This window comes from Equus quagga, chromosome 13 (assembly GCF_021613505.1).
Source record: "Equus quagga isolate Etosha38 chromosome 13, UCLA_HA_Equagga_1.0, whole genome shotgun sequence".
NCBI classification, from domain to species: domain Eukaryota; kingdom Metazoa; phylum Chordata; class Mammalia; order Perissodactyla; family Equidae; genus Equus; species Equus quagga.
Genome location: NC_060279.1, coordinates 27342101 through 27369400, shown reverse-complemented (window position 1 = coordinate 27369400; position 27300 = coordinate 27342101).

Genomic DNA, 27300 nt, shown 5'->3' with positions numbered 1-27300 from the left:
CTGATGCCCATTCCTAAATTAATCATGGTGCCAGCAGTGGGGAAGGCAGCCTCCCTGAGGCACAGGCTGGCTCTATATTTTAACCCAGGGAGCGTGAGCTTTCTGTTGGCCAGGGAGAAGGAAACAGCAGTGTCTGCTCCACTTATTATCTCATACCTAACAATAAAGCTCCATTTCATGAGATGACCTGATTGCATCTGTTTGTTTCAACTCAAAGAGTCAGCTAATATCCAGATCATCCTTAGCAAGTTGAAGGACTGGTCCACCGCAGGGACGCTTAGAGAGTGTTTGAGAGTTGAATGGCTATGTAAATATATTATATGGGTCCCTAAAAGTCTCCATTACTTTCCAATATTTTATGGGCCCCCAAGGGTTTACACACACACACACACACACACACACACACACACAGAGTTAACAGAGACTCCGAAGAAAGTACCTATCACACTGCTGCTAACCACTGGATTTCCCAGTTCATTTCTTGCCTTCTTGGGCCTCCTACGCAGCCAGAATTTCGGATGCAAGGGCTGCCTCCAGCCTATACAGAGACTTTTCTAGAACAGCTGTTCTCAAAACTTTGGTATGCCTCGCAGAATCAGCTGGGGGCCTCCTTAAAACAAAAATTCTTGGGCTGCACCTCCAGTGTCTGATTCATTAGGTCTGGGGTGGAGCAGATATTGAGCATTGTCTACAAGTTCCCAGGTGATGTTCGGGTTGTTAGTCTGGGGACAAGACTGAGAATGACTGCTCTAGGGCAAGGCGGGCTGATCTTCCTCCCAACTGCAAGGGAAGCATCTAAGGAGGTAACTCAGGTAATTTCTCCTGCAATAAGGAAAAGCTGCTTCCTTGTCACTTGCTATTCCCACCTCTCTAGGTAGTGGTGACTGGATGGCCTAATTTCCAGAGAAATAGAGGCCACTCCTCTACAGGAATGTTGGAAGGTGGAAACTTGGCTTCTGGCCCAGAGAGAAAAGAGAAGGGCCGTAACCTTTGGTTGGCAGAGCTTAGCTAGGCAAAAGGGCACCGAATCTCAGCCTTTCCCACCCCTGTGCTTTCTCATCTGTGAAATGAATAGGTAGGCCCCGTCTGCTTCACGCAGCGGGGCTGTAGCGATAAAGAGGAAAGACGGGTTAGAATGGACCGGCAAAATGCGAAGTTTTTTGTGAGTTACTGTCTTAATCACAATAAGGGGAATAAGTAAGGGCTGTGTAAAGGCCCCTTTGGGGGCTCAGTAAGGTCAGTGTCTGGGTTCCCTGTGCTTGTCATCCTCCCAAAGCAGGTGCTCGCTCTCCGGAGGTTCTGCGCCCCTCCTCCCTGCACACCCCGACCCTCAGCGCCCTTCTCCAGGGCCGCCTGCCCCGGGAGCGTGCGTGTGCGCGTGTGCGTTTCTGCTCAGGGATCCCAGTCCCGCGCCCGGGCGGTGGACCCCCGAGGCGATGAGTCGGGGGAGACAGCCCGTGTTTCCCGCCCTCTGGTGCTGGCGCCGCGGGGGCAGGGCCCCGGGGCGCGGAGCTTTCGCAGCCGCTCGAGGACGCGGCGCGGGGTCCTGGGCAGCGTCGCCGAGGGAGGCCCGCCCGCCCCTCCAGCGCGTCTTCGCGGAGCCCCGGGGCTGCGCCGGCTCGTCCAAACATTATTCAGCACCGCGCGTCAGCCTTGGCTCCGGCCCCTGGCGCGAGCCGTCCGGGTTTTGGCCGCCTTGGCCCCGTCTGAACCCTGCGGGCCGTGGGCCAGGGCGGGCCGCGAGCCGCCGCGCCAGGCCCCTCTCCCGACGCCGCCCGGCCGCCCGGGGCGTCGTCGCGGGGCCTCCCGGGCCCGCACCAGCCTCCTCCCGCCCGGCCCTCGCCAATCGTCCACGCTTGCAAAGCGAGGGCTTTGCTTCGGGGTTCGCAGACGTGTGTGCGCCCAGGGCATGCTGTGCGCCTGTTCCTCGGAGGCGCCTTGGCTGGAAGCGCCCGCGCGCGAGTGGAGGTCCGCGGGAACTGTGCCCAGCGCCGCCCAGGAGTCTGCTCTGACCGCCGGCTCAGCGCCCCTCTGCGCCCGGGCGCGAGTCCGGGGCAGCGCAGGAGGGAGGAGACGCACGCGGCCGCCCTGCCGTCTCCCAGCTCTGAGGTTTCGAGTCCGGGAGCACCCCTCGGGGCTCCGGCCGGGCGGGGTTCCAGATGTGTGCAGCTGTGCAGCGCGCGGCTTCCAGCGGCATCTGGGTGGGGGCAGCTCGCAGGAGCAGCCTGTGCTCTGCTCTCTCTCTGGGTGAGCCGGGTGGGGAAGCTTTGCCTTGGAGGGCCCAGGCCTGGCCGCAGAAGGTTCTGGGGAGTGAAGGGCCTTTGGGGGGAGAAACTGAAGACTTGGGTTGAGGACGGGGTCTTGGTTCCACCATTTACCAGGGGCCCGACTTGAGAAATCCACTCTGCCTCTCTGTTTTCTTGATTATAAATAATACAGCTATCATTTGAGAGCTTCTTATTTTCCACATATTATTTTTATCTTCCCAACGATTTGCAGGGTAGGTGTTTTCCACATTCTGCAGATGAAGTGGGATCTCATCCAGGCCAAGTGACTTGCCAAGGTTACACCCCTGCTAAGTGGGGACCTATGACTTGAAACTGTCTCTAACTCCAAAGACTGTGCTGTCTCTGTACGTGAGAAATGGTAACGGGATGTGAAGACTTTTTTTAAATGTAAAATAGTGATGGAGACCCTCCTCTTCTGACCCGTCCTCAGGCCAGGTCCTGAAGTCCAGGCGGGAACATGACCACTCCTCCTCCCTACCTCCACAGCACAGCTTTCCTAGGACAGTTGGAGAAGAGATTGGGGCTCAGACTGAGGACCCCTGACAGTAAGCCTTGCTGACCTCCGGCACCCGGAGCCCGAGGCTGACTTCCTTTTCCCCAACTACATCTCTCAATGTCCTTGAGAAGTGGGATGGGTTTCTCTTCTGTTGTGGAGTTTTCTCTCCATCACCAGTTGGGCAAAAGGATTTTCTCCTGTGTTCAGAGGGAAGAAGACACCCAAAGTGGTTCACAAAGTAACTCTGGACCCCCCAGAGCCCAGACTCGGGACCCTTGGGAGGCCAGCGGTGCCTCAACTTCCTCATCTATGGTCTAGCATTCACTTTGCTGATAAAATGGATGGAATCTTGGGGAGGGAAGGGCCTGAGTGTCAGGGAAATTTGGGTGCTAGTGTTTGGTCAAATGAAGAATATTACTAATAATATTCCTGTTCTTGCCTGACCCCACGAGAGTTGTGGTAAGACTCAAAATGGATTATGGCCACACCAGGGCTCTGGGAAGTGTGAAATGCCTCACAAAAGCAAGGTGGTATTATTTATCCAGGGCCCTGGAAACAAAAGGAATATATAGATGTGTGCCATCTTGGTATCTTTCAGGCCAGCAGGGGAAATAAAAATGCTATACAAACAGTTTAAATATAAGACTGTGTGTGCAAGAGCTACACCACACATATCCTGTGGTGCCGACTTACACCCTTTTTGGAATAACAAAGAATATATATATATGTCAGGATAGCCTCTAATATTCCTCCTCCTACTGCAGGAGCTCCTTCTCCTCACAATAGCCACAGCCCAATTGTCTCATTTCTCCAGTTAACCCCCTTCTTTCCATTCAAGTGGGTCTATGGCAGAAACTGGTTTTCCTTTGTTGGGGGGGGGGGGGGGTATTAGTTTCCCATTGCCGCTGTAATAAATTATCACAAATTTAGTGGCTTAAAGTAACACAAACTTATCATCTTACAGTTCTGGAGGCCAAAAACCCAAAATGTGTCTCCCTGGGCCGAAATCAAGGTGTCAGCAGGATTATGTCCCTTATGGAGGCTCTAAGGGAGAATCCGTTTCCTGGCCTTTTTCTGCCTTTTAGAGGCCACCTGCATTCCTTGGCTCATGGCCCCTTCCTTCATCTTTAAAGCCACCAGCGTTCAGCTGAACCCTTCTCAGATTGCATCACTTCAAGCTCTGCTTCTATTGACATGTCTCCTTTTCTGACTCTGAGCCTCTTACCTCCCACTTAGAAGGATCTTTGTGATGACACCAGGCCCACGTGGATAATCCAGGATAATCTCCTTGTTTTAAGATCCTTAACATAATCCCATCTGTAAAGTTCCTCTTGCCAAGTAAGGTAACATATTCACAGGTTCCAGGGACTAAGACCTGGACATCTTTGGGGGTGGGGGGGGGGGGGGGGGGACATTTAAAGAAAAAATAATTTAGAGCCTCAAACAAAAAAATTTTAAAAAAGAGAAATACAAAATATTCAACTCTCTTCTTCAATTGAGTAACAGCAACTTTTTCTATAAATGTGACAAATTCTGAAATTCAGTTCCTTACTGTATCCGTTAAACATCAGATCCCTGCTGTCAGGGAAGAAGAAACAATGGAGACCATCAAACACAGATCCCACATAAAAGGGAGGGAGAAAAGCTCAGTAGGTTGCAAGTTGTATTATGTGCTTCCCTGGGAACGCAGGCTATAGCCCACTGAAATGATTAACTGTTAACAATTGTTCACAGCTCTTCAGCTGCTCTGCTCGACAATCCTTTGGCACTGTTGACTTCAAAATATTCTTAAAGCATTAATAGAAACCTTGGCTCTTTCTCTTTTCCACAAGAAATATCTAAGTAAAAAATAAAAATGGTGCTGTTCTGATTGAGTGGGCACGTGGAGCCCCTGAAACACTGCTGTTCAGTTCTAGGAAAGTGGTTTGAAATCTGTTTTGTGACGTTAGTGCTCTGAGTGAAATAACAAGAATAACTCACGTTAGAAATTACCATTCGGAGTACAGTCACAGGGAGAACGCCATGTTGGAAATGGTACAGAAACAAGGAATGTAATATTCTTCCAAGAATTGCCTTTCATGGTCAGACTTGGTTTTCCTACCTCTGCCATATAGCATTGGCTCTTCTGTACCATAAATCTGCTTATTTTAGTTACAAGAGTAACAGGGCCAGTGGGCAATATGGTGAAAAGTACACAGGCCCAGTAATTGGAGCCTAGATGGGCTTGCTCTGACCCGTTCACTCACTCACCACGTATTCAGAGTCCCTATCCTGAGCCCAGGACTGGTTTAGATGCCAGGGACATATTAACCAGGACCTAGTGTGGCCTTTCATAGTCTGAGGGGAAAAGGGGGCTAGAGGAGTGTTCTCTGTGGACCACCAGGAACGCCTTGTTGGATAGGGTTCTGTGTGAGGGGCACGGGGAAGGCCTGGAGAGCTTTCTAGAGCAAATGGTATGTACGCCAAGACCTAAAGATGAACAGAAGTTAGCCAGCCAGCAGAAGCTGGGGCTGGCTCAAGCGGGGATCATGGAGCCGGATGTGCAAGACCAAGAGCCTGCAGGAGAGCGGGAGTAGAGAGGAGCTGTGTCGGAGAGTAAGCGGGGGCAGATGATGCTGGAGGGCCCTGAGGCCATTTTAAGAAGCTCTGACTTTCTCCCAAAAGCTAGGGAAGCCATTGCAGGGTCCTAAGTGGGGACTGACATGGGCTGATGGGCTCCTCACTAGCAAACGCCGTGACCTTGGACCATGCACTTCCCCTATTTTCTCATGGGTGCCTAGCTGATCCCTGAAGTCCTTTCCTGCTCTGGCCTTTAAACTCCAAGCAGAGGAAGCGCACGCGGCCACAGCCCGTTCTGGGGCGCTCTGCAAACTGCACGTTCCCAGGGGCCCTTCCCCGCGCCCCGGGGCCTCCTGGTCAACGCGATTTCTGAATAAGAGATCTTGCGACCTTGCTCCAAGTGGACCAGATGGACGAAGGGTGGTCCCGCGGAGGGGCGTGGGGAGGTCAGCAAGTGAGCGCGGCCGCCGCGTTGCCCCCGGTTGGGGATTTGAAATTAGGCCTAAACCCCCGGTCACAGCCGCAACTCACTGCCTCTTATCGCATCTCTGGGGCCTCAAAGGAAGGCTGCCCGGCCCGGACGGCTGAAATCCGCCCATTGTTCCCTCCCGGGACCGCAGAACTGCTGCTCAAATCGGCAGGCCATCAGCAGCCTCCGCCGCCCGCGCCGCCGGAAGCACAGGCGGGGCGCCGGGCCCGGGCGGCCTTGGATGTGCGCAGGCGCAGGCCGAGCCTGTTGGGGGAAGACAGGGGCGATCGGAGGTTCTGCGGCCCGCGGCTGCCCTCTCGTGGCACTTGGGCGCTACGGCATGGGCGCTGCCACCCAACCCCGGGAGCCCAGCCAAGCGCTGTGTTTTTCCAGGTCCGCGCAGGGCCAGGGGAACCCTGCGTGTTTGTTTGGTGGGAATGGATTACTGGAAAGCTAGACGGAAGGTACCCTGTAAACCGGCAGGTACTGTATTGTTTGGGAAGCAACAGCCTGTAAAGTAAATGCCAGGTGACAGCACTGCTGGGAACCGCCACCCCCTCCTCCTGGCCTTGGCTTCTCCCTGACCTTGAGCGAGGCGCTGAAGGCAAACAGCTCTGCTGCTGGGGAGGAGGGGGAGGAAGCGGCAGGGGAGGCAAGACTTGGAAATCAGAGCTAGCGCGCCCAGCCCACAAATTCCACCCCCGGGTCTCTAAACAGGTGAATACCACCCCTTTGCCCACCCTACAAAGGCATAATATATATGGATTAGTGACAATTCCAGGGAGAAGAGCTTTCTGCAAGGCGTGGGTGAGGGCGGAGGGGTCGCGGGAGACCCACCCGGTGGTAACAGTGCCTGAAGGTTTAGCTGAGGAGAGTGAATCCGCACTGTGGAATGACAATTATGTGCGCTAGTCCGCTTAGGGAAGCACACCACATACAGTTCTCTTTCAATTCTCTTTGCCAGCTGGATGTGCTGAGCCCTCCCCTAATTCCTGATTCTGAGTCCTTGATCTTCTTGGGGTCCACCCTGTTCCTATCTCAAGCAGTCACCGTGGAATGTGTTTCCTCTGCTCTGAGATTTAAAGATGAGTCATGAAGGTCGTCACTCGCCTCTGCCTCTGCTCAACCCCACCTGTATTTTTAGGGCTGTCTGCTGGGGAATGGCTTCTTTAGGGCTTCTCCTCTTTTTCATCCTCTCCCAGCTCCCAACTCCATCCCATTGATGGATATCATCCAGTGCCACCAGAGGGGCTGTGAGTGCCTTGATTTTTGTGCGAGGACAACAACTTCAGGAACAGGAACCAACAAAGGTCTCCCACTTTTGCAGAAGTCATGCATTGCGTTAGAGGCTGTTTCCTTTCTCTAGGCTCTGAACATTTGCCCAGGCTGCAGATGCTGGGAATTTGCTCTATGACCCCACCACACTTGTTCTGCTTAGGGTATCAAAGCTCTTTGTGACCGAGGTTCCCGTAAAGATTTCCTGTGGAGGGAGATGCCAGGGACAGAGCATGCATCTGGAAGGCTCACAGCGTGGACTCTGTGTGGTGACACTGAAGTTCCATGTTCTTCAAGAAATGTCTAGACTGGATGACCTCATTGGAGATCTTCTGGCACAAAGCCCTTTTCACACAGCAAACTGAGACCCAGAGAGGGGAAGTGACTGGCCCAGGTCACTCAGCAAGCTGGTGGCCGAGCTGGAATTAGATCTCAGGTCTCCTGACATCCAGTTCAATCATTAATTACACACAGTTGTTGAGGACCTACTATATGCCAGGCACTCTGCTGGGCACTGGGATACAGCTGTGAACAAAATGAAGAGCCTGCATACAGCTTAGATGCTCTGGTGTTTATGTGGGGAGATGGTGGGTAAGCAAATAAACAAATGTATCCCATAATGCCATGTAGTTAGGATCACTAGGAAGCTCTGTGCTGCTCGTCCTCTGTCTTTGGAAGGAAGGGGTTAGAGGCTTGGGAGATGCTCCCTTACGTGTTCACTCATTAAGTAAATATCAGTGAGGCCCCACTGTGTGTTGGGTGCTGTGGCGACACACACGCATAAGAGCAGGATCTGCTTTCAAAAGCGTGCCGCTCAATGGGCAGACAGGGCACGCCTCTTAGCATCGTCTTTACATGTACGGCTATTGTTTTTATGCTCCTTGTTTTCCTCTCCTGGTCTCTTCCCAAGAGAAGGCTTGTAGAAAACTCTGATCCTGATGTGGTGTAAATCCCTTCCCCAAAAGGCTTCTGGAATCCAATCGCTGCTACTGACTTATTGAGGGACATCACCCAGTGACCTGGGGAGGCAGTGGGCAGCCCAGCCACAGCCTCTGATAAGGAGAGACAACCAAGCATCCGCCCTGCAGTGAATAATAGAACAAAAAGCTGCCGGCGCCAGCAGGATCAAAGCGCAGGGGTGGTGGTGTCTCTGGGTTAAACACATCAGCAGAGGGGGCTGGAGCAGGTGGTGGACGCAGCTGGGAGGGAAGTCTGGGGTGTGGAGGAACCTTCAGCGGGAGAAAGGATTTCTGTGCCTTACAAGAAGGTCTCCTGTGGCTCTCTTCTGTACCTTCCCTGGAGACCGAGGACTCTTCCCTCCACCCTCCCTCTCCACCACCCCCACCCCCACAGCCTAAAGAGATGGAACGGCTGAGGCAGGAGGCGAGGGGGAAAAGCATACTGTACTAGGAGGCAGGAGACACTGGACCCCTGAGCTTAGGCGTCGCTGAATTATTTCCTAGGACACAGTCCCCTGTTCTGTAAAACGAGGAGGTTGAAATATGGTCTAGAACTTTCTTCCTGCTTTCATAAACTGTATTTTTCCGAAAAGAGGCAAGGAAGATCTATTACTTAGGGTCCCTGTCCAGTTACTTCTAGGCCAGGCAGAGAGATCGCCATAGCTGTCCTGGGCTCCTCCTCAAACTCAGTCTGTAAGCCCCCATTTCTCCAGGGGGCGAGAGGGACCCATAGGAGGGCATGTGGAGGGACTGTATTATTTATTCCCTCATTCCACATGCTCCCACTTGCCATTGGAGAAACCAGAAGCTGCCTTAGAGTAATTTTTTTTGGATGAATGATTCCTGGGATTTTTACCTTAAAAGAATATTTTAAGATGTTAACGTTAGTATTGGTGTCTTTAAATATATACGCAGTTCTAGAGTGGAAGACCTGGGTGGTATGTGATGTTCTGGGGATCTTTGCAGATGTTTATCTCAGTCAAGAAGATGCCCAGGGTTCTTAACACACTTTGAGAACCACACCCTGACCGTTCCTTGTGAACGTGTGTGTGTGTGTGTGTGTGTGTGTGTGCAGGTGAGTGTCCATGCATGTGTGTGTGTGTCTGTGTGTGTGCCTGTGCCCTGAGTCAGCCTGAGTCCTGGGCCTTTTGTCTTTCCTCCTGAATAAGCCAAAGGAGGAGGTCAGTGTATAATTAGAGGAAGAAATGTGTCAGTCAGGAAATAACCCATTTTACTAGTGGAAAGTTATTGAAAGCCCATCCTTTTGTGTGTGAGCACCGGGGCCTTTAGGCAGATGAGGAATCTCAGAACAGAGTGGGAAGATAAACCAGACCAATATTAAAGGCAAAAACTCCCATGTTTGATATAAACCCAAGATTCACGCATGGAACCCAATGCAGGTCCACCCAGACAGAGCACGTAGGGTGCACACACATGCACAGCTCCACACGGGCACTGCACAGAAAGACCTGTGGGATGGCACCCCTGCACACGCATGTACACTGAACATCCTCACAGATACATTCAGTATAGGGGAGGGACCCAGGGTTATGGGTTGAACTGTGTCCCCCAAAATATGCTCAAGTCCTAACCCCTGGTACCAGTGAATGTGACCTTATTTGGAAGTTGGGTCTCTGCAGTGTAAACAGGTTTAGATGCGGTCATACTGGAGTGGAATGGGCCCTGATCCAATGTGATTGGTGTCCTTATATAAAGAGGAAAATTTGGATGTAGACAGAGGGAGGATGGAGGCAGAGACTGGAGTGATGCTGCCACAAGCCAAGGAAGGCCTTGGGCTCCCAGAAGCTGGAAGAAGCAAGAAGAGATCCTTCTCTAGGGATGGACGCTGGAGGGACCATGGTCCTGCAATGCCTTGATTTGCACTTCTAGCTCCAGAACTGTGAGAGAATAAATCTCTGTTGTTTTAAGCCCCTCAGTCTGTGGTGCTGTGTCCCGGAAGATGAAGACAACAGATACATAGACTATGTGGTGCATGTGTACACCCGGGATGCACAGGACCTTTGGCACAGGCAGCAAGAGATACTTAGGTCATATAGACTTCCCCTGCTCCTCTGCTCCCTCCCGGCAGCCTCAGCCTTCTTTCTTCTTGACCTCATTCCCCACAGTGGCCTGAGATCACCCCCACCGTCACCACAGCAGCCAACATTTATTGTGCACTTTCCTCTCTGCTGAGCACTAGTCTAAACGCTTAAGGTTAGTTAACCGAATCTTCACAACAACTCTAGGTGTTGTCCCCATTCACGGATGAGGAAACTGAGGCACAGAGAAGTTGAATAACTTGCCCAAGTAAGTGGGGGCAGAGAACTTGGAATTTGGTGTAGATCCTGCTTGTGTCTGCCACACCAGGGAAACGACTTTTTTCTCCGGATTCTGTTAAGGACTGTGTTCCAAGTAATACCTGGGGTGTCAGTCGCCTGCTTTATGGGTCCTGGGCTGTGATGTCCACAGCTAGACCTCTGACACTAAAGGTCTCCTCTCCACCTCCACCTCAGCCTGTCAGACCTGCGATGAGCTGTTTGAAGCAGTAGGAGCGGGGGGGGGGGGGGGGGGGGACAACATGGGCTCAGAGCATCCCCCCCCCTCCTCCTTGACTTCTTGTTTTGATTGAGGAATATTTTCGTACCATAAGATGCACACATTTTGAAGTGTACAGTTGGATGAGATTTAGGAATATAACCACCACTCCGATTACAAAAGACCATTTCTGTCACCACAGAAAGTTCCCTCGTGCCCCTTCAAAGTCGACTGCCATCTCCACCCCAGGCGACACTTGATCCCATTTCTACTACTGTAGATTAACTTTGTGTGTTCTCTAACTTCACATACTTGGAAATACATAATACGTACTTTTTTACTTATGTGGCTCCTTTTACTCAGCATGATGTTTTTGAGATTGAGGCTTGTAGTTACATATGCCAATAGTTATTCTTTTCTTTGTTGCTGAGTAGTATTCCATTGAATGGATGTACTCCCATTTGTTTATCCATCCACGTGTTGATAGACATTTAGGTCATTTGCCGCCTTGGCTATTACAAATAAAGTTACTGTGAACATCTGGATATAAGTCTTTGTGTGAACATGTGCTTTCATTTCTCTTGGGTAAATACCTAATAGTTGAATGGCTGTTGTATGTTTAACTTTCTCAGAAACTGCAAAACTCTTTCCCAAAGTGGTTGTACTATTTTACGCTCCCACCAGCCGCGTAGGAGCATTCCAGTTGCTCCACACTCTCACCAGGACTCGGTATTGTATTTTTAATAACTTAGTTGTTCTATTGGCTATGAAGTGGTTTTAATTTGTATTTCCCTGACAGCTGAAGATGCTGGCCATCTTTTAATGTGTTTATTGGACATTTCTAGACCTTTTGTGATTTAAGTCTTTTTCCAATTTTAAAATTGAATTCTTTGTTTTCTTATGACTGAGTTGTAAGTGTTCTTTATATATTCTGGATATAGGTCTTGTGTCAGATATATAAATTGTGAATGTTGTTTCCAAGGCTGTGGCTTGCCTTCTCACTTTTTAAAGTTTAATTTAATTTAATTTATTATTTATTTATTTTTTAATATTGGCACCTGAGCTAACATCTGTTGCCAATCTTTTTTTTTCTTTCTTCTTCTTCTCCCCAAAGCCCCCCAGTACGTAGTTGTATATTCTAGTTCTAAGGCCTTCTGGTTGTGCTATGTGGGACACCGCCTCACCATGGCCTGATGAGCGGTGCTGGGTCTGCCCCCAAGATCTCAACCGGCGAAGCCCCAGGCTGCCAAAGCAGAGTGCGTGAACTTAACCACTCAGCCACAGCCCTCCTTTCATTTTTTTAAGACAATGATTTTGAATTCTTTGTCAGGCAGTTTGTAATTTCTTCAGGGTTGGTTACTGAGCTTTATTTTGTTCCTTTGGTCGAGTCATGTTTCTCTGATTCTTTTTGCTCCTTGTAGCCTCGCATTGGTGTCTGTGCATTTGAAGAAGTCGTCACCTCTTCTGGTCTTTGCAGATTGGCTTCATCAGGGAAGGCCCTTCACTAGTCAGCCCAGCCAAAGACTCTGGGCAGGCCAGTTGGCGAGGACACAGTTGGTGAAGTGGGCCTGCTTTTGGGGTCCCCAAGCAGGCCTGGTGCCAGGGCAGGACACACAATTAAGGAAGTAAACACCACATTGACGTCATCTTTGTCTGTATCTCAACAACCATAGTTGTAAGCTCCCTTGGTCCTCTTTTGGTAGAAGATGGGGTCTGAATAAATGATAACATAAAGCCAGATGAAGTTACTGAGCAGAACTCTCAGACTCTGCAAACTCAAGGAGTCCTGTTTGCTCAGATCTCTATTCTCTCTCTCTTCCTGTAATCTGCAGCCTCTATGCTATTTTGGCAGTCCCTCCACCTGCAGTCCTCCTTAAACTCAAGAATACACTCAGATACACACAAACATGCAGATAACCTCAAGCCACCAGGCCCTGTATCAGACACTTGGGAACCTTGAACCAGAAATTGGTGGACACAAAGAAGACCTAGAAGTGGTTGCCCTCCCTATCCCCAGGGAGTTTGTGATGAATGATGGAGACAAAGGTCTTTAGGAAGTGGGTAGGAGAAACTTTACAAAACCGGTACAGAGAAACACATCTGTTAACATATGTACTACTAATAATAGGGAAGAGGGGCTTTAATAGAAGAGGGGCATCTGGAGACTGGAAGGGGCCCACAAAGCTGTAAACTCAGCTCCTGTTGAGATTCAGGAGGTCATCCCAGCTCCCGATCCTTTCTTGACAAACATCTTGAATTTGTGAGATAAAGTTTGACGATGGCAAGGAGGTGCTATTTGTAGCCTATATTAATGAGGTTTTGTATGACAGGAACACAGCTCATACTACCCAGCGAAAAGGGAATATTTTGGCCCATATGACTGAAAATCTAGAGGGTATGTCTGTGGCCGGCATGGCTGGGTTCAGGGACTTCCACAGTGTCATCAGGGTTTAGTCTCTCCATATTGTGGGCAGGCGTTCTGGTCATGGTGAGCACAGTGGCCACCAGTAGCCTAAGGCTCACATGCCACCAGATTAGCAACTCCAGGAAGACTAAAGCTTTTTCCCCAATAACTTTGGAAGAAAAGTTCTATGGAAGGATCTGATTGGCTGGGTTTGCGTCACATGACCATCCCTGATCCAATACTGTGGCCAAGGGCATGAAGTATTCTGATTGGCCAGGCCAGAGTCTTGTGCACACCCCTGAAGAAAGGCACTGATAGTCCCATCTAAACCACTAGGAATGGATTCCCTACAGAAGAGAGTTCTTTTATCAGAAGAAGTGGGGAGGTGGGTTCTGGACAGGGAATACAATAGCAGCCCACTACACAGTCCAAACCCTAACTCCATGTATGACTATATAAAGCAAATTAATTGACCTAGTTATGCATCAGTTTCCAAAGGAGAAATAACATTCCTGATCTATGTAATAATTACACGTGGATGACATGAGGCTAATGGTCACGAATGCACTCCGAGATGAAAGGGGGTATGTATTCTGCTCAACTGTCGCCATGGCACAGACGTTGTCCATGTGGGAAGCTGCAGAGAGAGTGGCTCCTCTCCCTGAGCCTCTTTATCTTGGTAACCAACTGAGGTAGCAGAGAGTTGTCCTTGGAAAGACAAAGGCACAGAGATCGCTAGAAATAACAAGCAAGAAGGGTTCCAATCCCGCCCCTCCTCTCTCCCTGCATGGGGTCCCATGACCACAGGCTCGCACCCCAGAACACAGGGACTGCATCAAGTAGGTGGGCCTTGAGGACACACACTGTGTGGCCTTCTTCCCTCCACCCACTCCCACCCCAGCACAAGTGGCAAATAAGATTACAGAAGCCATGGAAGGCAGCAATCGGAAATTTAAAAGATAAACGCTCACGGGGTAATTGAATAGCATTCTGCTGAAAAATGAGCTCTCAGAGCTGGTAATCAAGACTCTGCCGTTACCACAGGGGCGCTCCCCTGCCTCGCTTTGCAAACCCAGCAGCATTAACCCTTCGGAGGCTCTGCTAGGGGAAGGCAGCTTTTGTCTTTATTTGAAGACTCACTGGAACAGTCTGATGATGGAGGGAGCTCCGTGTCCTCAGGAGTGTTCAAGCAGGGGATGGAGGAGAGGGGTGAACCTTCTGAGTGCTAAGGGATCTATCAGCACCGAGATTCTGATTTTTCAGACTCAACCATCAGGTATCTATTGAGAGTATACTATATTATCCAGCACCAGTCTCAGTACTGTGGGATAAAAACACGAATAAATAATAATAATGCAGCAAATAGTTTATATAGCAGTTAGTACGCACCAAGCATAATTTTAAGTGCTTTTCATATAGGAACTAATTTGATCCTAACAACAACCGTAGGAGTAGGTACCTACTACTGTCCCGATTTTACAGTTGAAGAGACTGAGGCACAGTTGAAGTAACTTACCCAAGTTCACATAGCTAGTGAGGAGAGCATGGGATTCAGATCCAGGCGACAGGAGAAAGAATATAATACACATATTGATCACACAGGCCCCACGTGAATTCACCATCTTGTTGGAGAGAGCAGAGAGTCTGAAGGTTTGAAGATGAGGGGCTGGGGACAATGGGAGAGATGGATGAGATCCGGAGTTGAAGGACCATTTGGGCCCGTTCTGATTCTGTCAATCCTCCACCTCCATGGCCTGGCCTTCTCCAGCCACCCTTGGGCTGAGGATGGATGCTGTCCCCTGGAACCATTACTCACAAAAGTGCTGGCAACCTCGACCCCTCCAATCCCACCTCCCTCTCTCCTTTTTCTCCCTCTCTCTGGTTATTGTAATTATTTGGGAATTTACAGAATAATCCGTCACCAAGTCCTCCAGAACAAATTGAATGTCAGGTTTATAAAACAACCTAATAAAGCAGATGGTATTACCCACTGGTAAATCTCTTCCTCATTTCCTGCCCCACCCCCTCCCCACTTCAGTGTCTCGGAAAGCTGACAGATTATCCATTTACAGGCAGATTAATCCTGAACAGTATAAACATGGGGAGAAAATTACACTTTCTTGTCTCCATAATTGATAAGAAGGATGCATTAATCTATAAAACCCAGAGGAAAGCCCATCTGTCTGCCCAGGCAGATGTGGGGGTGTCTGGGAAGGAAGGAGACCCATCCACCTGTCTGTCTGTCTGTCTGCCTGCCTTTTTATCAGAAATCACTTTCCCAGGGGCTGGTCTCCTCTTTCTGGCCCTGGCAGCTGGGTACCTGCAACCTTAGACAGCCCCCATCCCTGTTCATGAGGCAGGCAGGGCTCAAAGTCCAACATTTCAGGATCCAGGCCTGGGGCAGAGGCTCCACCACCACTTTCTTCTTTCCGAAAGCTCCAACAATTGAGAAGTCCATCAGCCTTGCTCTGTGGTGGTTCCATAAATTTGCCTCAGCTGTCCGCTGACTGGCCTTTGAGGGGATTCCAAGAAGAATTTGTTCAATGAGATTGCCATTTAATTTGCTCCCTACTCTCTACTGTTGCTTTAAAACTTTTTGCAAATTTACATACTTCCCTCCCCTCCCTTTCCTCCTCTTCTAGCACCTTCCCTGGTGGAGGCAGCTGTGAGGCATTAATTGTCTCCTTGAGGCCTGTCAGAGCTGTCAGGAAATGTCACACTGGCCAAATCCTCTCTCTGCAGAGGGATGGGGGTGGAGAGAGGGTTTCTGAGCAGACTGCTCCAGAAACAATTGTCCCCCTCCCAAGTAGGAGACAGACAGCGACAGGGACAACAAACACCCACCCCCTCATCCAGCCCCCAACCCCATTGGAAGAATTTAGGGCAGGATCCTCTGTCCTTGCGCCTGGGATGGCTTGAGGTAGGGATGGAGGGAGCGTGGTATGTGGGATGGATTTATCTAGAGTGGGAGAGAGGATCCAGGGGAAGTTTTGGCAGATTCCCATTTGACCAGAACGACCCTCCTGGCCAGTTGGACCTCAAATGAGAGAGGGAGGAGATAAAAATGGGGATGGGGAGGGAGACAGGCAGAGGAGACAGCCAGAAAACACTGAGGGACCAGGAGAAAGGCAAGATGGGAGACAGAATAATGGAGAAGTAGAGAAGTCTATGGCAAGAGCTCATAATTCCTGCCTTAAGGATGGGTGGGCCTCTCTTACGATCTGGGAATCTCTGTTCCCTTAGCCTCTACTGCACTGCTTCCCCCAGAGCACAGCGAGGGTGCTGGCCTCCAGACAAGTAGGCACATTCCCAGTGCATCCCCCCAACTTCGTGTGGAGGTGCACTGGGTGCCAAGAGTTTGAAAGAAGGGCAGAAACCTCTCATAGGTGTATTGTATTTCAAAAAACACTTCACACCCAGCCCCTCCACTGCAGACTTCTCCAAAGAGCTGGGCTGTGGAAGAAAGTGCCATGGACTGAAGTGTGGTCCCCCAGGACCACTGTTCTCTGCTGGGTGTTGGTGCTCCTAACAAGTGTTCCAGTCTTTGCCTTTGGACTCGAAGCTCTTAGCACAGATGACACCTACTACTCCTGGCTGGAGTTTGCAGATGGCTATAACCATGGTTTCCCAGAGGGTGTCCCTTTGAGCACCAACGGTACTTGAGCTGTTCTCTGGGTTCCACAGTTAAACACATTTGGGAGATGCTGGGCTAACAAAGTTAAACAATGTCATTTCCTCTATTTTACTTTTGGTATTTTTTGCTTTTCTTCTCTTCTCTACTCTGGCTGATTTTTCTCTACTTCTTTCTGTTTTTTCTTCTTCCCCTCTATGTTATAAAGCACTGATTGTGGGTTTGATACAACCCCAGTGAAAGTGTAAATACTAATTCATTTTGGTTTCATTCTTTCCTTTTTAAAATAAATGATTAGGTTCTACACGTATATTTTCAAAATTGACAATTATAATTTTAAAGGAGAAAAAAAATTACTGACTCTGACCCTAGGGTCATGAAAGCCTGGAAGTAATATTATTCCGTTTTCATTTACTAATGTTAATAAAAATCATTGCAACATGAATTGTAAAGTAATGATATGTAAATTATCTAGAGAAACCAACAAAGCACTTAATTTTAGCCCCTTAAATGTAGTAATTAATGCTGGATGAACATCTAAGGTTTGGGTGTTAGTTTTAATAGGTATAAGTTGAGCGATAAAATGAAATTTTTTACTTAGTCTGTTTCTAAGAGTCTCAAACTGCTTCAACCAATTAACTTATTACTGTCTCCAGAGGCAACTTTTGTACCTTTTTAATAGGGAAAACTGAGTTTCTTCGTTTTGCCACTGTATTTTCATAAAGTGACAAGCCAGAATCAGTCCCTCACATGCTGACCAAAAAGCAGCCTGTTCTTGTTTTTTTTTCTTCTTTTTGCAAAGCCCTGTGTTAGACATCCTCAGAAAATACAGGAAAAGCAAGAAATGCTATTCCTACCCTTAAAAAGACAAGATGGAGTGAGAAAACATGTCCCTCCTGAAGATGTCATTAAGAACTTCAGAAAACAAAGCCAGGTGGTTTTAAAAAAAAAGGTACCCTCATTCACTGCTTGAGGGAATGTAAAAAGTGGATGTAGCCACTAAGGAAAACAGTATGGAGATTTCTTAAAAAATTAAAAATAGTAATACCATATGACCCAGCTATCCCACTACTGAGTGTTTATCCAAAGTACTTGAAGTCAACAATACAAAGAGACTTATGCACTCCTATGTTCACTGCAGTATTATTCACAATAGCCAAGATGTGGAAGTAACCCAAGGGCCCATCGACTGACGATTGGTTAAGAAGATGTGGTATATATATATACATGGAGTACTACTGAGCCATAAAAAAGACAAAATTGTCCTGTTCACAACCACATGGATGGACCTTGAGGATATTTTGTGAAGCAAAATAAGCCAGACAGAGAAAGACAAACACCATATGCTTTCACTCTTTTGTGGAAGATAAACTTACGGACAAAGAGAGCAATTTAGTGGTTACCAGGGGGAAGAGGGATGGGAGGTGGGCCCAAGGGGTGAAGGGGCACATTTATATGTCTGACAAATAATAATGTACAACTGAAATTTCACAATGTTATCAACTATTATGACGACAATAATTAAAAAAAGGTTAAGTGAAACAACACTGGAGAATGAAGAGCTAGGTTCTTATGTGTCACCTCTCATGGCTTTGCTCACACTGTCCCCTGTGCCTAGACTTCCTCTCCCACATTCTGTATACTTGCTTAAGTCTGGCATCTCCTTCCATTCACCAACTTGGTAGAATTGACTACTCATCTTCTGAGCCCTCAGTGTATCTGCTCTGTATTTCTGTTAACATCTTACTGAATTTTCACTTTATTCCGTGGTGGCAGATTCAAGAGTCAAGAAGCTTAATGAACCCCAAACAAGGTGAATTCAAAGAAAACCATATCTAGACTCATCATAATCAAAATGGTGAAAATTAAAGCAAAGAAAAACTTCTGAAAGCAGCCAATGGAAAAAGTACACTTTTTTTTGTAATAGAATGACTGGAGATTCCTCATTAGAAATCCTGAGAGTCAGAACACGATGGAACATCATCTTTAAAGTGCTGAAAGAAAAGAACTGTCAACTCAGAATTCTATATCCCTCAAAAATATCCTTTAGGTATGAAGTCAAAATTAAGCGTTTCTCAGATGAAGGAAAAATAAGAGAATTTGTCACTAGAATATTTGTTCTGTAAGAATTGTTGAAGGAAGCTCATCAGGCTGGAGGAAAATGACAACAAAAGAAAGCTGAGTCTTGGGGAATGAAGGAAGAGAAGCAGAAGTGGTAAATATCTGGGTAAATATGAGACCAATATCTTTTCCCCTTTAAGTTCTTTAAAACACATATGACTATTGAAAGCAAAGATTGTAAAATTATCTGGTGAAATTTTTAATGTATGAGGATATAATACAAATGACAATGATAACATAAAGGTCATTTCAGAGGAATAGGAAAGGGGTTTATATAATTGCAAAGCTTCTAAATTTTACTTGAATATTAAAGTATATGTATTATAATCTCTAGAGCAAATACTACAGAGTAATGCAAAAATGCCAATGATAAGTTAAAATAGAATACTAAAACTTATTTTAATAATCTGAATGAAGGCTGGAAATGGAAGATAGCAGTATATAAATAGAGGGGAAAAAAGAAAACATAATAAAATAGTAGAACTAAATACAACAATATCAATAATTACATTCAATGCTAGTGGTCTAAACCTTTCAATTAAAAGGGAAAGATTGCTAGAGTGGATTAAAAAGCAAGTCCCTGTTCTTTTCTTTTTTTTTTAAGGAGATTAGCCCTGAGCTAACTGCTGCCAATCCTCTTTTTGGTGAGGAAGACTGGCCCTGAGCTAACATCCATGCCCATCTTCCTCTACTTTATATGTGGGACACCTACCACAGCGTGGCTTGCCAAGTGGTGCCATGTCTGCACCCGGGATCTGAACCGGCGAACCCCGGGCCGTCAAAGCGGAATGTGTGCACTGAACGGCTGCACCACCAGGCTGGCCCGCAAGTCCCTGTTAAACACTACCTTCAAGGGACACACTTTAAATAAAAAGACACAGATAGATCGAAGGTAAATAGATATCATGCAAATAATAAGCATAAGAAGGCAATAATGGCTATTTTAAAATCAGATAAAATAAGTTTCCAGATAAAGAGTATCACTACAGTTAAAGGACATTTCATACGATAAAAAGGACAGTTCATTAGGAAAACAAAACAATTATAAACTTATATGAACCTAATAACACAGCCACTCCAATCTTAGGAATAAAAACAATAAAGAGGAATGAACTTTGATACACAGCATGGATGAATCTCAAGTCACTATACCAAATGAAAGAAGCCAGGAAAAAAAAAGTACATACTATATAGTCCTATATATATATATTTTATAATTATATATATAAATATATATATTACATATATATAAAATTTCAGAAAATGCACACTAATCTATAATGACAGAAAAAAGATCAATGTTTTCGTGGAGGTGGAGGGAGGGATGGATGCATGGATGTTGAAGAGAACAAAGAAGCTTTTGGGAGTGATGGAAATGTTTGTTATCTTTACTGTGGTGATGGTTTTATTTGTATGTGCATTTTTCAAAAATAAACAAATTGCACACTTTAAATATGTGCAGCTTAGTGTAATTCAGTTATATTTCAATAAGGTTGGAGAAAAAGGAATCCTTAAAAAAATCACGAACTAACACCTGTAATTCCTATCCAATATACAGGATTCTTCTTCTCCTTTTCCCATTCCTTAATTGTATCTCATTCTTCCACAAAGATTCTCTCCAGCAGCTTCTCCACCTCCCTGGTTTCAACAACATCAATATATTTACCCATTTTCTCATTGGCATAATAAAGACAAAATAATTTTGAAATTGCTATACCCATACCACTACCAAAACAATACTGTTAAAGGTCAAAATTTCTTTGCAGTTCTTATTTTTAGAATATGTCTCAATGAGAATGTAAAGTCCAAATACTATACCCAAAAAGTTAGTTGCATTGATTTTTCTCCTTCTGTATAGTTATCTTATCAATTTGATATACAGATAGGTTCATTTCTTTCTGTTTATATTCAATTTTAGGGTCTTTTCCCCATGTTTGAGGATTTAATTTTGTTTTTTGTATGGTAAAATATTTACATGGGTCAAAACTCAAAACTATATAAACAGTGCATTTAGAGAAGTTTCTGTCTCTTAATATTTCTTCCTTGTTTCAACTCACTCCCTGCAGGTAGCCAGTTTCACTAGCTTCTGATTTATCCTTACCATGTTTCTTTTGCAAAAATAAGTATATATTCTCATTTCACCTTCCTTCTTAAAAAAATACAACGTACTATTATGTCTTTTACTTAAACATATCCTGTAAATCACTTTGCTTCAATTTATAGAGGTTTTTCTCATTTTTGTAGGTACATATTATGCCAATCACTTATTCTACCAATGACTATTCTGCTTTGCATATATGCATATAGATTGTTCGCAATATTTTGTTATCATAAGTAATACTACAATGAATAACCTTGTGCATATTTGTTTCATATTTTTGGAGATGAATCTTCAAAGTTAATTAATATAAGTAGGATTATTAGGTGAAAGTTTAAATGCATATGTAGTTGTGTTAGATATTGCCAGATCCCTTCTGTGTGGTTGTAGCATTTTGCATTCCTACTGGCATTGACTTTGAGTGCCTATTTCCTCATGTTCTTGTCACCAGAATGCTTTATGGGGCTTTTGAAATTTTGCTTATCTTGCGATTGCAAATAGTATCAGCATGGTTTTAATCAGCATTTCTCTTATTCCAATTATCTTTTTACATATTTAAAGACCTGTTGTATATCTTCTCTTGCTCTCTTGTTTTTTCTTTAGTTTCCTTTTTTTTTTTTATGTAGATCTTTCAGGATTCTTTTTATGGTGGTAACATTAGTTTATAACATTATATAAATTTCAGGTGTACATTGTCATATTTTGATTTCTGTGTAGCTTACATCAGGTTCACCACCCAAAGACGAATTACAATCCACCACCACACACATGTGCCCTATCACCCCTTTCGTCCTCCTCCCTCCCACCTCCCCTCTGGTAGGCACCAATACAATCTCTGTTTCTATGTGTTTGTTTGTCATTGCTTATTTTGTTTAGTTTCTGTTTGGACTTTTCCCCCCTGATTGTTATGAGTTGCTTGCGTACTAGGGATACTAGCCCTTTATCTGTGATATGCATTGCAAATATTTTCCAAGTATACAACGTGTCTTTTAACTTCGTTTATGGTGATTTTAGCTATGCAAAAGATTTTTTTACATAGTTGAATTACCTTTTATTGATTTTAGATTTTGAGTCATAATAAGAAAGCCTCTTCCCAATCCCAAATTATAAGGTAGATCCCCTGTTTTCCTCTAACACTTGTATGGTTCCATTGATGCGTCTCTGATCCATTTGCAGTTTACTCTTGGGTAGGATGTGAGGTATGATTCCAATTTTATCCTTTTCCAAATGGTTATCCAATTGACTCAACATCATTTATTTAAAATTCTATTTTTCTTCAATGATTTGGGATGCCACCTTTATCACATAATAAATTTTCTTATGCACTTGGGCCTGTTTCTGTAGCTTCTAAATTATTTGTCTGCCTACTAGTGTAGAAGTACCATACTGTTTTAATTTTAGAGAGAACCTCTGTGTTTTAACTGGTAAGCCAAATCCGCCTGTGTGTATTGTAATATTACTAAATGGGTTATTTTTGCTGTATTATTTCATATTTTCCATTTACTCTACATTCCTTTTGTTTTCTATTTTTTTCTCCTCTTATTATTTCTATTGCATAGATAAATTTTGTTATGCTTATTTAAAAGTTATATCTTCTATTTTTATTATTATGGTGGTTGCCTTTAATTTCAGACCTATGCTTATGTTTATTTGCTTGATAATGTCTAAACTCTTTGTTTGGAGGCTATAAATATGCACTTTCTTTTCTAATCTTTTGTTTGCTTTTTTAGACAACAGCAAGCTTTCTTAAGGAATTTGATCATTCTCCCATCCAATTTCTCTTGCAGCACTTTCCTGGATTTATTTCTCTTTTTATTTGAGTGTTCTTCCAAGAGAGTTATCAAAATGGGATTTTGTGTGGTAAAACTCATATGCCTGAAAATATCTTAATGGCACTCTTGCATATAAATGACAATTTGGCTGTACATAAAATTCCAGCCTCAATGTTCTTTTCCTTCAATACTTTGAAAATATTTCTGTATGTTTTTCTAAATGAAATACACTGTTACGAAATCAGATAAAATCTGAGTCTTTATCTTTTTGATGACTCGTTTTTCTTCCTGGAAACTTTTAGAATTTTTTTTGTATTTTTACCTTCTTAATTTCACTAAAATATGTCTAGATGTGGTTTTTCTTTATTATCCTACTTGGCATGGTATAAATACTTTCAATCTGAGGTTTTTCATCTTATTTCTTCAAGTATTTCCTTTCCTCTGTTTTTTTCTCGCTTTCTTGGAATTCCATTACTTGGATATTAGCACCTCTGTTTACTTAGAATGTCTTAGATTTCTTTAATATTTTCTAATTTTTTTATGCTGCTGCCTTCCAGGAGAATTCCTCAATACGATCTTCCAGCTTACATGTTCTGTCTTCAGGGTTATCCGTCCAGGTATTTATCTCTTCTATTTATTTCAATTATTAATCATTTGCAATATTTCTATTTGTTTATTTTTTATAACTTATTCTACCTACTTCATACTTCGATACTGTCTCTTTTGTTGAGGATATTTATTATGCTTATTATAAAATCTTGGTCCATCTCTCCTGATTATTCTTCTTCATGGGGCATGTAATGTTCAGTGTTGTCTTTCTTTTAAGGTGGTTTTATTCCTTGAGGTCAAATTATTTTGGCCTGTAAACTTATGTTCCCTTGGGGATACAGCTATCCTGTCTGTAATGCGTTGTCGGGGAGGGCCTGAAATCCTAGTTTGTTACCTCTTGGTGAATGTAAAGGAGAGAGGAGGGGATGAGCTCCAAGGCAGAGAATGCTGGTTCTGCAGATATCTTGATTTGTCCCAGCAACCTGCTACCCCCTTCCCAATTTAGGTTCCCTTTTAGATGCTATTCCCTCTCTGTGTAACTCCTCTGTCTGGCATTCTCCTTTGAAAGAAGCCGACTTGAGAGGTAGCCATATCCTTGGTAGATATACCAGCCTTGATGGTTGGGGGGGGGGGGGGAGGTAGTGTTGGATGGATGAATGAACGCCCAAGGGCAACTGGAAACACACTTCTGGTCCCATTAGCTCTTATCCCAGGGAGTTTTAGGATTTCTCAAATACTCTTGGAATCCTGGAGGCCTGGGTTGTGTGTGGATGCTGCTTGTTCTAGGTAGACAGTGGTTATCTCAAGGTGGCGCTGTGCGTGTACAAGTGTGTGTGGGTGGAGGGGCAGTGCAACACCAGAGCTTTAGCGCCAACCTAACCTCCCACTGAGGCTTCTCCCCCTATATTCCCATCCACCCAGCCACCCATCCCATTCACATATACAACTGTTCTCCGTTTTTGGGAGCCTTCTGTCTCCCAGGGATTTCTCACAGTTTTATGTTTAGATCCTCAGATCCATGACTTATTTTCTTTGCTGTACTTTCTCCAAGATTAATTTTGGGGGAGGGAGCTGGCAGCTTATGCGGGTTTGCCATTTTTTCAGGAACTGGTGACTCACTCTTTTTGGGTAAATGCTCAGTCTTGGAGATGTCTTCCTCTTCTCTCTAGTGGCAGAGGGTTTACAAGACCTTTGTGCTGCTGTGGGGAGAAGGATGTCTTGGATTCACACAGCATCATTTCAAATTGCCTGCTCTCTCCTGCAGAATGGCTGATCTGGGCTGGTACCTGGCCGGCTGACCCCTGAGGTCCCGTTGCTGTTTGCGGCATCATGCTGGCATCCACCGTTAGAGTCTATGGTCCAGTATGTCATTCCCGCAGGCCGTAAGCAGACAGAGCATGGACCCATGGGCATGGCGTCAGGCTCATTGATGTAGCAAGCACCCTTCACAATGGCTGCTCTCATGCTCTGTGCCTTGTTGGCTACTTCTGTGCTGGGCTTCTCTTTAGATTTTATTTTATTTTTCCTTCTTCTCCCCAAAGCCCCCAAGTATATAGTTGTATATTTTAGTTGTGGGTCTTTCTAGTTGTGTCATGTGGGATGCCACCTCAGCACGATTTGATGAGTGGTGCTAGGTCCCCGCCCAGACTCCGAACCGGCGAAACCCTGGGCTGCCAAAGTGGAGCGCTCGAACTTAACTACTTGTCCCCGGGGCCAGCCCCATGAGACTTCCAGCCTCCCTAAACCTACTCCCTGGAGATGGAATTAATATTCTTGATCTCCCCACATCTATCTAGATGTTTCCATAGTTCTTCTCTTAACCAGAACCTATAGAGTTTTGTTTAAACTTCTGTTATGACCTCTTTCCCTTTGCATCATAAGTATTTATGTTTCTGTCTTCCCAGCAAGAGCGTGGGCTCCCCTAGGGCTGGTAGTATCTAATATTTTTCCTTGCACTGCTCAGTGTCTGGCTTAGGGCTTGGCATAAAATAAGCACTGGATAAATGTGTGTTGAATCAAATTGAATAATACGAGTTAAAAGTGCTTTAAAAGAGGTGTTTGGGGGAGAAAGACATTTTTCATGGTTGGGAGATATGGAAAGGGTTCTTAAGCAGGTGATGTCTGAGGGTTTTGACTAATGGCAAGAGAAGAACACTCGAGGTGCAGGGGACGTCAGAAGCAAAGGCATAAAGATGGGAAAGTACAGTGTGTTTGTTATTTTTCCTGAGCTGCTTTGCAAACCCCTAGTGCAGCACCTTGGAATAAGTGGTGCTTGAGACTAAAGTGCACTGAGTGGGATAAAATTCCTGTCTCCTTCTACCTTGGTAGGACGGTGAGCTGGAAGTTGGGGATGCCCAGTGGTCACGGAAGACCATAGTTCAGAAAGAAGAGGATCTTTCTTTGATATAGATACATCCGAGATTACAATGTTTCACACCCTGTATCGACCAGTCAGGGTCATTGTAGGAACCAAATGGCACACCCAGACAATGTGACAGGAGAATTTAAAGCAGGAGCTATTCACAAAGGTGTGGACTGTTAAAGGAAACCAACAAGGGGTGATCAGGCACCTCGGGGCCAACAAAAGCCCATTCCTAGGCCTTACGGACAAAGGGAGGAGGAGATGCCCTGTGTGAGGGGGCTGTCCAACAAGAGCTCTGCCCCCTCCAGGGGCACTGCCAAACTCTGGGTGTGTGCCTGTATGTGTACACATGTGTACATGCGTGTACATGTAGGCGGGTGACAAGCTTTCCAACTGTTTCTCCTCCTGCCCTCTGGCAGTTCCCAACAGTGCCTTCCATTGGCCAAACCCAACCAGAAGCCTCCAGAGGCACAGAAGAAGCTGTGGAAAGATAGAGAGTGGTCTGCAGATGGAGAATATCTAGTATACACCCATTGTCTCATTCAAGTCTCACAACAGCCCGATGAGGATGTTTTTAACTATTAACATCTGTGTATTAGTGTTTAAGATAATAAGGCCCGAGAGGTTGACTTTTCCAGCATCAAAAAGCTATTCCAAGAAAGACTCAGGTCTTTACTGTCTATAGGAATAATTGTCCTGTGTGTGTGTGTGTGTGTTGGCATGGGTGGGTGGTGAGGACAGGGGACACACAGCAGGTTGGAGCCCTCATAGGCCGCCCTGAAATGGAATCCCCGGATGGGGCCAAGGGAGGCATTATGGATGTGGGGCTGACACTATGAATTAGGAACTGCACCCTGGGGCGTGGATGCAGGAAGAACACCAGGGCCCCAGGGCCAAGGAGAGGTGATAGTGGTGATGGGGAACAGCGAGCTAGAGAGGAATTCTCAAACTTTTTGGTCTCAGGAGTCCATTACACTCTTAAAAATTATTGGGGACTCTGAAGAGCATCTGTTTATGTGGATTGTATTTCTAATACAATATCTCCTGTATTAGAAGTTAAAATGGAAATTCAAAAATACTTATTTTCAATTTATTTAAAAATAAGAGTAATGGAGCTATTACATGTTAATATAAATAACATATTTTTATGAAAAATATTTTCCAAAACCAAAAATATTTGTTAAAAGAGTGGCTTTGTTTTACATTTTTGCAGATCTCTTTAATGTCTGACTGGATCCCTTCTGCTTCTACAATCAGTCTGTTGGGATATGTTGTTTTGGTTGAAAATGTGAAGCCTCATCCAAATATGTCGTTGGAAAAGGTAGGAGTTTTCGATAATTTCTTCGGATAATTGTGGCTATTCATCTTTGATACTACACTAGAACTCAATAAATGATAGTTTCTTAAAGGTTATTTGCAAGGTAGAATTTGAAACCATACCAATGAATCTATTATACTCTATTGTATGAAAATACCTTGGTGATTTTTCTACTTCCACTGGCTCTTTCGTCCGTGTATGATCTTGTAGAATGATCCATAGGACATTTGGAAAAATATTATTTCCTTGAGTTGTGTAGATCCTCCGAATGCTGACACATTTCATTATGCAAAATTTAAAAAAAACACCAGATTTGTTACGTTGCCACTGACCTTATCAGGGAGGATTTTAAATATTGAGAAGCGATCAAGTTCATAGGGGTGATTACAAATTTTGCAAAATCCTCGTTTTCACATGAAAGTCAAATTTAATCATTGGTCACAAATCTGTCAATTGTTTTGAGT